The sequence below is a fragment of the Notolepis coatsorum genome (genome assembly GCF_963971535.1).
Source record: "Notolepis coatsorum genome assembly, contig: SCAFFOLD_818, whole genome shotgun sequence".
In the NCBI taxonomy this organism is placed as follows: domain Eukaryota; kingdom Metazoa; phylum Chordata; class Actinopteri; order Aulopiformes; family Paralepididae; genus Notolepis; species Notolepis coatsorum.
This window is the reverse complement of record NW_028171518.1, coordinates 79,849-90,244: the sequence shown is the minus strand read 5'-3', so window position 1 is coordinate 90,244 and position 10,396 is coordinate 79,849. Positions and strand designations below refer to the sequence as shown.

Below are 10,396 nucleotides of genomic sequence, written 5' to 3'. Positions count from 1 at the left end.
CCAGCCCCAGACCACCGCCCTGCGAGCCCCAGACCACCGTCCTGCGAGCCCCAGGCCACGTCCTGCGAGCCCCAGACCACCGTCCTGCCAGCCCCAGGCCACCGTCCTGCGAGCCCCAGACCACCATCCCGCGGTAAAAGACTACACGCTGTTGGGCATGCCCATACCTGTACCCCCCCCCCCGCCCCCATACTGCTATAATGCCTAAATTCCCCCAAGGGGATCAGTAAAGGAATATCTGATCTCATCTTATCTCTTTCCAGTGCGTACAACAAGCAATGGGCAGAAGCCCAAGTGGAGCTGAGCAGTCTGCTGACTCAGGAGCTCCCTGTCGAGCCCCCTCGTCCAGAAAAGGACCGGGTGGTGTTCGTCCAGCGCGTGGCCACCCTCTACGTACGTTACATTCAAATCTTCCGGCAGCTGGAGGAGGCCTACGACCAGGTGGTCCACCCCCAGAAGAGACGCGTGATCCGGGGGGTCCTGGAGGGCGTGATGGGGAGAGTGCTGGAGCTCAAGCACGAGATGGTGGAGAAAGAGTTCTCGGAGTACCACTACCTGGATGATGTGGTCCAGGATCTGAAACTCACACCTGTGAGTCTCAGCAGTCAATAATAATAATAATACACTTTATTTGTATAGCACCTTTCATACAAGAAGTGCTTCACAGCAGTAAAACAAAGACATAGGCAAAAATGTGCACAAAATTGGCAGATCAAGAGCAATGCATGTGTGACCCGTGTGATCTCGCTCTGCATTGTGTTTCGATTCGACCCCTGTTAAGGGATCGCCCTGAGTGGGAGTTGAACCCCGGCCTCGCGCGCCGTGGGCGGCATCACAGACCACTGTACCAAGAGGTGAATTCACTTCTAAGTACTGGGTCTGGAATACATCATTACTATACATCACAAAATAAACCAACAGGAATAAAGATCTGGAGCGTTATATATATATATATAAGACGTCAAACCTCTAATGTGTTCATAATAATATACCTTGCTTCCTTTGGGTTTGCCAGACGTGACTTTATCCACAACTAGCTTCAGGTTAGCGAGCTCCTGTCTCATCAACTCATCCACCTGATGGAAACAGAGCGAACCAGTGAACACCACTGCCTGATGTTCTAATTACTCTATTTGATATCATTCTAACAACTGCTTATTCTCTCGGTTTTAAACCGCTGTTTCATTAAACCAGAATAAAGCGAAGTAAATCACGCTTTACTTGACAGTAGCAATTCTTATTCCCAAGTCTTCAATGTACAAATACAAAATGTAATCACAGGAGTTGGTGATTACATGCATAAAGCCCAGAATTTTTTATGATTAAATGGTAAAGTGCATTTATACTGTATATCTATTTTCTCCAAAGCACTTTACAATTTTGTTCCTCACATTCACCCATTCACTGACACATTCACACACCAACGGCAGAGGCGACCATGCAAGGTGCCAACCTGCTCATCGGGAGCAATTAGGGGTTAAGGGTCTTGCTCAAGGCCACTTCGACACGCTGCCCGGGAGGAGCGGGAATCGAACCGGGAACCTTCAGATTACCAGACGACCGCTCTACCTCCCGAGACACTGTCTCTAGACCACTCTACCTCCTGAGCCACTGTCTCTAGACCGCTCTACCTCCTGAGCCACTGTCTCTAGACCAGCTCTACCTCCTGAGACACTGTCTCTAGACCAGCTCTACCTCCTGAGCCACTGTCTCTAGACCAGCTCTACCTCCTGAGACACTGTCTCTAGACCAGCTCTACCTCCTGAGACACTGTCTCTAGACCGCTCTACCTCCTGAGCCACTGTCTCTAGACCGCTCTACCTCCTGAGACACTGTCTCTAGACCGCTCTACCTCCTGAGACACTGTCTCTAGACCAGCTCTACCTCCTGAGCCACTGTCTCTAGACCAGCTCTACCTCCTGAGCCACTGTCTCTAGACCAGCTCTACCTCCTGAGCCACTGTCTCTAGACCAGCTCTACCTCCTGAGACACTGTCTCTAGACCGCTCTACCTCCTGAGCCACTGTCTCTAGACCACTCTACCTCCTGAGCCACTGTCTCTAGACCGCTCTACCTCCTGAGCCACTGTCTCTAGACCGCTCTACCTCCTGAGCCACTGTCTCTAGACCGCTCTACCTCCTGAGCCACTGTCTCTAGACCGCTCTACCTCCTGAGACACTGTCTCTAGACCGCTCTACCTCCTGAGCCACTGTCTCTAGACCGCTCTACCTCCTGAGACACTGTATCTAGACCGCTCTACCTCCTGAGACACTGTCTCTAGACCGCTCTACCTCCTGAGACACTGTCTCTAGACCGCTCTACCTCCTGAGACACTGTCTCTAGACCGCTCTACCTCCTGAGCCACTGTCTCTAGACCGCTCTACCTCCTGAGCCACTGTCTCTAGACCGCTCTACCTCCTGAGACACTGTCTCTAGACCGCTCTACCTCCTGAGCCACTGTCTCTAGACCGCTCTACCTCCTGAGACACTGTATCTAGACCGCTCTACCTCCTGAGACACTGTATCTAGACCAGCTCTACCTCCTGAGCCACTGTCTCTAGACCGCTCTACCTCCTGAGCCACTGTCTCTAGACCAGCTCTACCTCCTGAGCCACTGTCTCTAGACCAGCTCTACCTCCTGAGCCACTGTCTCTAGACCAGCTCTACCTCCTGAGCCACTGTCTCTAGACCGCTCTACCTCCTGAGCCACTGTCTCTAGACCGCTCTACCTCCTGAGCCACTGTCTCTAGACCAGCTCTACCTCCTGAGACACTGTCTCTAGACCACTCTACATCCTGAGCCACTGTCTCTAGACCAGCTCTACCTCCTGAGCCACTGTCTCTAGACCAGCTCTACCTCCTGAGCCACTGTCTCTAGACCGCTCTACCTCCTGAGCCACTGTCTCTAGACCAGCTCTACCTCCTGAGACACTGTCTCTAGACCGCTCTACCTCCTGAGCCACTGTATCTAGACCACTCTACCTCCTGAGCCACTGTCTCTAGACCAGCTCTACCTCCTGAGCCACTGTCTCTAGACCAGCTCTACCTCCTGAGCCACTGTCTCTAGACCAGCTCTACCTCCTGAGACACTGTCTCTAGACCAGCTCTACCTCCTGAGCCACTGTCTCTAGACCACTCTACCTCCTGAGCCACTGTCTCTAGACCGCTCTACCTCCTGAGCCACTGTCTCTAGACCAGCTCTACCTCCTGAGCCACTGTCTCTAGACCGCTCTACCTCCTGAGCCACTGTCTCTAGACCGCTCTACCTCCTGAGCCACTGTCTCTAGACCGCTCTACCTCCTGAGACACTGTCTCTAGACCGCTCTACCTCCTGAGCCACTGTCTCTAGACCGCTCTACCTCCTGAGCCACTGTCTCTAGACCAGCTCTACCTCTTGAGCCACTGTCTCTAGACCAGCTCTACCTCCTGAGACACTGTCTCTAGACCGCTCTACATCCTGAGCCACTGTCTCTAGACCAGCTCTACCTCCTGAGACACTGTCTCTAGACCAGCTCTATCTCCTGAGACACTGTCTCTAGACCAGCTCTACCTCCTGAGCCACTGTCTCTAGACCGCTCTACCTCCTGAGCCACTGTCTCTAGACCAGCTCTACCTCCTGAGCCACTGTCTCTAGACCGCTCTACCTCCTGAGCCACTGTATCTAGACCAGCTCTACCTCCTGAGCCACTGTCTCTAGACCGCTCTACCTCCTGAGCCACTGTCTCTAGACCGCTCTACCTCCTGAGCCACTGTCTCTAGACCGCTCTACCTCCTGAGCCACTGTCTCTAGACCGCTCTACCTCCTGAGCCACTGTCTCTAGACCACTCTACCTCCTGAGCCACTGTCTCTAGACCGCTCTACCTCCTGAGCCACTGTCTCTAGACCGCTCTACCTCCTGAGACACTGTCTCTAGACCAGCTCTACCTCCTGAGCCACTGTCTCTAGACCGCTCTACCTCCTGAGCCACTGTCTCTAGACCGCTCTACCTCCTGAGCCACTGTCTCTAGACCGCTCTACCTCCTGAGCCACTGTATCTAGACCGCTCTACCTCCTGAGCCACTGTATCTAGACCGCTCTACCTCCTGAGCCACTGTCTCTAGACCGCTCTACCTCCTGAGCCACTGTCTCTAGACCAGCTCTACCTCCTGAGCCACTGTCTCTAGACCAGCTCTACCTCCTGAGACACTGTCTCTAGACCGCTCTACCTCCTGAGACACTGTCTCTAGACCGCTCTACCTCCTGAGCCACTGTCTCTAGACCGCTCTACCTCCTGAGACACTGTCTCTAGACCGCTCTACCTCCTGAGCCACTGTCTCTAGACCGCTCTACCTCCTGAGCCACTGTATCTAGACCAGCTCTACCTCCTGAGCCACTGTCTCTAGACCGCTCTACCTCCTGAGCCACTGTCTCTAGACCAGCTCTACCTCCTGAGCCACTGTCTCTAGACCGCTCTACCTCCTGAGCCACTGTGCTGTTATCCTGTAGTCCGTGTATCCACAAGGGCAGCATTACCTGCACGCGGATCTCTGCCTCAATCTCTTTCCTTTTTTCCTCCTTGACCAGCTCGGCTTCATGCCTCTGGCTGTAGTTGCTCGACTCCTCACGGTTCTGCCACACATCTGATGATAAAAGACACGTTCAGTTGAGGTCAGGGAGGCAGCGACACAAACTCTTCACTGCCGATGCCCATTCTAACCCTAACCCTAACCTTTAAGCACCGTCAGATAGGGGGAACCATTCTACGGTAAATCCTAACCTTTGTCGTATATTCTATACATTTCTAAGGTTATTTACAGTGCATTGAGGTTGCCAACTAGAGGGAGAGAAGGAGAATGGTTCCTCTCATCTGACTTCAAATATAGCCAGTAGAGAAATAAACTGTGCAGCCAGACAATAGAGCTATAGTTAAAACTCATGATTTATTTGCCTCTGGGCTCAGAGTGAAATTAAATGTTGTTGTTTACATACAGGGATCATTTCATAGTACATCAAAACATGTTGTACAAAATTATTGATAAGGTTTGCACATCAAACCCAGTCTGTACATAAAACAGTAGTCATGTTTATCAAATGAAGAGAGAATCTACTGAGCATTTCACATGAGTAAACCTGGTCAACAGATAGGGATCTGTACATGTTACACTAAACTAAACAACAGTGGTTTTTCCATGATTTACTCACATGCAAGACAACAGCATTCTCTGGATGCTTAACAATGAGTTTTCCTTTTTATACTCAAAATGATGTCACAAGTTGACTTGATTCATAGCCAATCAGTTATATTATATATATATATATATATATATATATATATATATATATATATATATATATATATATATATATATATATATATGGCGTTCTGTTCCAATTGGTTCTTGATTCTAAAAACAGGCTTTCTTCTGTTTCTTGGGTTCCAATCAGGTTTGTCTTCTGGGGGCCGTCCGCCCCCTCCTTTGGGCTGTGGTCTTCTCAGTTGGACAGAGGGGTAATTCCCATAAACTTTTACAAAGTATTTCCAGTGTATATGAATTACACTCTTCCAGTATTATCACAGTTTTACTCTTTTGTTTACCTTTTGATACCAAATTGCATACTCAGGTGACATTCTAAATGACATTTAAATCCTTTTATCAAATAAGTCAGTTTAATTAATATAATCTTGTTTGTGCTGGTCTGCCCTCGTTCAGACCAGCTGTCCTCTTGACTCCTACGGGGGTGTGAGGTACATTAACATAAAGTCAACTTGAGGTTCCCACTCTGTGCGTGGGAAGATCTAATCATTCTAGTCATATGTACTTAAGGCATTATTTGTATTTAACCATTATTACAGATATTTGCAGTTTTCAGTGATGATGTAACAGTGCGTTTTGTCTCTAATCTATAATTGTTTCATTTAGCCTTCTGCTTTTTGGTGCAACTGTCCCTGTGGAAAGGTGTTGTTTGTTCTATAGATTAGCCATTGCTTGAGTGGGGGTTGAGTGACTGTTCCTTCTGTTCTAAGTAGTTAAGTACATCTGTTTGTGTGGGGGTTTGTTGACTGTCTCCTGAATACAGTTCAACACAGCAGGGGTTTCATAGGGGCTCAAACAGTTTTACCTGTTTCCTGTCACGCTAGTATCACTCCTTATGGCACACCAGACTTTTGCATTGTGGTTTTCTAATTATACACACATATGGATTATGAAATACACAGTCAATGTTACCACACCTTTAAGCATTGTGAGATACGGGGAACCATTCTACTGTAACTCCTAACCTTTAAGCATCGTCAGATAGGGGGGACCATTCTAACTCCTAACCTTTAAGCATCGTCAGATAGGGGGAACCATTCTACTGTAACTCTTAACCTTTAACACATTGGGCGCCAGCCATTAGACGGGTCCCGTTGTAGCAATGTCACGCTTTAAAAGATAGGAGTGCGTACCTTGTTTGTAGAGCTATAGTATGAGGTTTTTTATGGAGCTTACCCACAAAGGTCTTGTGTCCCACTTCCAAATCAGACAGGAGAGCAGAGGGCAGCATCTTCAACCCTGCCTCCTCCTCCCCCTGTGGTTCAGTAGAAGGTTACGCCGATCCATCTAAACACGCACTGCATTGCAATCTCTACCTGATCACATTATGGTTGATTCGATTGAGCTAAATCCTCTTATTTAGTAATAGTAGTATTAGTCGTTTTTGTATTCAGTCATCACACACAATACAATATGCAATATGCAGACTGTCAACAGTCTTTGATTTTGGCAGTGACAGAAAAGGTACAGGCTGAAGCATAACACTTATACATGCCTGTCCTGTATTCTTAAGCCTCCAAAACGGAAACCAAAAAATTTACAAAATACAACTTGTTCAGATTTGTAACCTTCAATAATATCTATACAAACCATTTTTTGGATAAGCAAAAGCAAATGACTAATTCTTAAATGTATATCAGCATTGTTCCACAAGTTAACCTCAACAATAGAAATACATCTCCTTGTAATCCCTTTCTTAGCTTTTTGAACAGTAAACTTACAAACGTCTCTCAAATCATATTTGCTTTCCTGTATTGGGAAAAAAATTAAATGTATAATAAACCAAATCATTACATTTCATAACTTTATAAACAGTGGATTTGTGTGGTCATAGTAATCAGCCTTATAAATGCTTTAGATCTTTATATTGTTCAGAATTCATAATACAACATAATACATAATACAAACATGATTGAAAACAACACAATTCCAGAACAACCCACCTCTTCTCCTCCCTTCCCTTTGTCCTTTCCTTTCTTTCCTTGTTCCTTCTTCTCTTCTTTGCCCTTTGGTTTGTTGTTGACGTCCTCCTCCTCCTCCTTTGCAGCTAATTCCTCCATTAACTGAAACAAAGCATAGTTGCATCACTGTCATTTAATGATCACCTGTCGATTTGATTGACTGATTATTTTTTATACATCTTTGCCTACCAAGATGTCTGCGATGATAATGTAATACAGATTTGAACTACTGTACAAGCAGGCTGTGAACTATAGTTTGACTGTGTGATGGGAGATAGATGCTGTACTGTACCTCCTGGGGGGTTTTCTCTGCGAAGAGAAGAGTGGAGCCTCCGGCCTCTTGCTCTGGGTAGTCTGGAAAAGATCCTGTTGCATCACTAGAAGTCAAACGTGCAGGAAAGAATGATACATTATATAACCATCAACGTATCAGCACTTTGTGCCCCTGTGGCTGTTAAAGCGCTTTATAAATTAAGTTGGATTGGATGGATTGGATTGGACCATCAACATATTTTAATCAAAATCACCCTGATTGGGGAAATGCTCTGTGTAAAAAGAGGACTAGCAGACTACAGACTACAGAGAGTGGCACGTTCAGCCGAACGCACAATTGGAGGGGGGCTCCCCACTCTCCAGAACATTTACAACAAGCGGTGCAGGGGTAAGGCTAAGAGAATTATCAAGGACTCCAGCCACCCAAACAACTGCCTTTTTGAACTGCTGCGGTCAGGCAAGCGATACCGGAGTCTCATGGCAAGCACAGAAAGACTCAGAAGAAGCTTCTATCCCCAGGCCATCAGGTTGCTCAACGAACAATAACACTATGCAACAACCATCAAATGCACTCACAACACACACATCTGTGAGGTTTTGTCCGCTGCTCACCTACTCGCTCTGTTCCTTTAAGCCTACTCGCTCTGTTCCTTTAAGTTTTCAGTTAATTAATTGCATTCTCCTCTTCACACGCTTCTTCCTGTAGACGCCGTTTAATTGGTGCTTCCCCAACCACACGCTTGTCAATCTCATCCCGCAGCTGTCACAGCTTGTCATTAAGCATTCCTTTTGATTATATATACCCCGATTCCCCATCAAGTGTTGTTGGATCGTTTTGATATATTATCAGCATTTGCCGTTCCTTCCTTGCCTGCTGTTTTCCCTGTGCTTTGCCTCCCAGGACACTCAAGAAGTATTCCGCTTGGACAACCCGTTCCCCGTAACGACGCGCTCGCCCTGTTTGATCCTGCTCTCTTTACGCACAGCGCCTGGGTGAGTTTTGCAAGACAGTCTTTTGTCCCTATCGTTTTTCGTGTGTGTAGACACTGAAGAGATCCTGCTTTTTGTTCGGTCTGTCACTCACCCTGTGCCTGCTTTTTGGATTGTTCATTTGGGATAATATTTGCTTGAACTTTGCTCACTGTGTGTATTCACACCGAAGATATTATCACTTGGATTATTATTGGGACATCGCTCACTGTGTGTATTCGCACCGAAGATTCTATCACTTGGATTGTTGTTGGGACATTGCTCACAGTGTGTATTTACACCGAAGATTCAGTCACTTGGATTACCTGTTTTGGGACAAGTCACTTCTCCTGTCACCTGTTCTGTTCCCAACTGTACTCTGAGCTAACCCGCTCTCTCTCTCTCTCTCTCTGTCCCGTTACCACCTCGGAGAGCTGCCGAGAGGATTCTGCAGAGCGGCTCTGACGTCACTGTCAGATTCCTCAGACGAACCTTCCCGGGAGAAGCTGCAGAGCAGCAACATTCTTCTAATGCTTGTATCCCAGTCTTTGTTTGTTTTCAACCAAGTTCTTGCTGCTATTTTGTGAAATAAAACAAGCCCTAGTTTTTGGCAACTCTGAAACAACTCTCTTTGTGTCGTTAGCGTTTGGGGTCGGTGTCAAACCATAACATTACGATCCAACCAATATGACGACCCCAGCCGACACAGAGAGAGTCAGAACAGCACTAGCTGGTCAGATCGAGTTGACCAAGGATCACAGTCACCAACTAGAGAGGGCTGCGGCTGCGGTGCATGAACTCAGGGAACAGGTCCAGCCTATTCAAGGGTCCCTGGCCGCTCTGGCAGGACAACAGTCAAGTATACTCCTTCATCTTCACACGCTGAGCGACACCGTTAACGCTTTACTTGTACCCCCACTTCCTTCAGGAGCATTGGCAGGAGCATCCCCCGCAGCCCCAGCAGGCCCTGCGCTTCCCGATCCCGCACCTCGGGAACCCCGTCTCTCCGTCCCACGGCTGTTCGACGGCAATCCCGAGGAGTGTGCCACATTCATCATGCAATGTGAGTTGGTTTTCCGTCATCAACCCAGTCGATTCACTTCAGAAGGAGCCCGAGTGGCCTATATGACAAACTTGCTCTCAGGCCGGGCAGCCCAGTGGGTCACTTCCTCCTGGGCAATGGATGCAGATTTTTGTTTCTCCTATCCAGACTTCGTGGCTGAGCTCCGCAGGGTGTTCCACCATCCAGCCCGTGGTCTGGACCCTGGAGCCCGGTTGGGTACCTTCCGACAGGGGAGCGGCGGGGTAACATACTACGTCCTGGAGTTTCGACTGGCGCCGGTGGAGAGTGGTTGGAACGACCCAGCACTTCGCCTAACCTTCATGAGGGGGCTCAGTGACGCAGTCAGGGACCAGCTCGCGACCCGGGAGGAGCCTGACTCCCTCGAGGACCTGTTCAGCCTCGCCATTCGCATCGACGGACACCTCCAGGAGAGAAGGCGTGAGAGGACCCGACAGGTACCTCCTGAGGGACTCCGGACCCCCCGTACTCATGACGTTACTGCTGGTCGCCCTGCCCTCAACACGACTGGTGGTAGCTTACCCTCCCGTTCGGTTCGCGAGGAGGAACCCATGCAGCTGGGACGCTCTCATCTGAGCCAGGCTGAACGTGAGGCGAGGTACAGGTCCGGTCTCTGCCTCTACTGCGGTCGGGAGGGACACCGAATCGCCAACTGCCCCACCCGGCCAAAAGACCAGGCTCGCCGAGACCCCGGGAAATCCTGGTGAGCCGTTTTTCTCATTCCCAGAGCCGCGCACCACCTGGCCATCTGATGAGCGTCACCCTGGCCTGGGCGGACCAACGGGCCACGGTGGAGGCACTCATCGACTCTGGGGCAGA

General features: G+C 48.8%; 1 pseudogene across 1 annotated transcript in view; it reads right to left on the bottom strand.

The window, feature by feature from the left end:
* Positions 1-832: 832 nt before the first annotated feature.
* LOC311248246 (dynein regulatory complex protein 11-like) overlaps positions 833-10,396 on the bottom strand; it is a 35,292-nt pseudogene continuing 25,728 nt past the window's right edge. Inside the window, exons 9-14 of the transcript in view lie at positions 7,547-7,631; positions 7,237-7,356; positions 6,470-6,545; positions 4,512-4,618; positions 1,018-1,076; positions 833-842 (exon numbers count right to left, since the gene is read on the bottom strand). The product of the transcript in view is annotated as a dynein regulatory complex protein 11-like (transcript). The remainder of the gene's footprint in view (positions 843-1,017; positions 1,077-4,511; positions 4,619-6,469; positions 6,546-7,236; positions 7,357-7,546; positions 7,632-10,396) is intronic.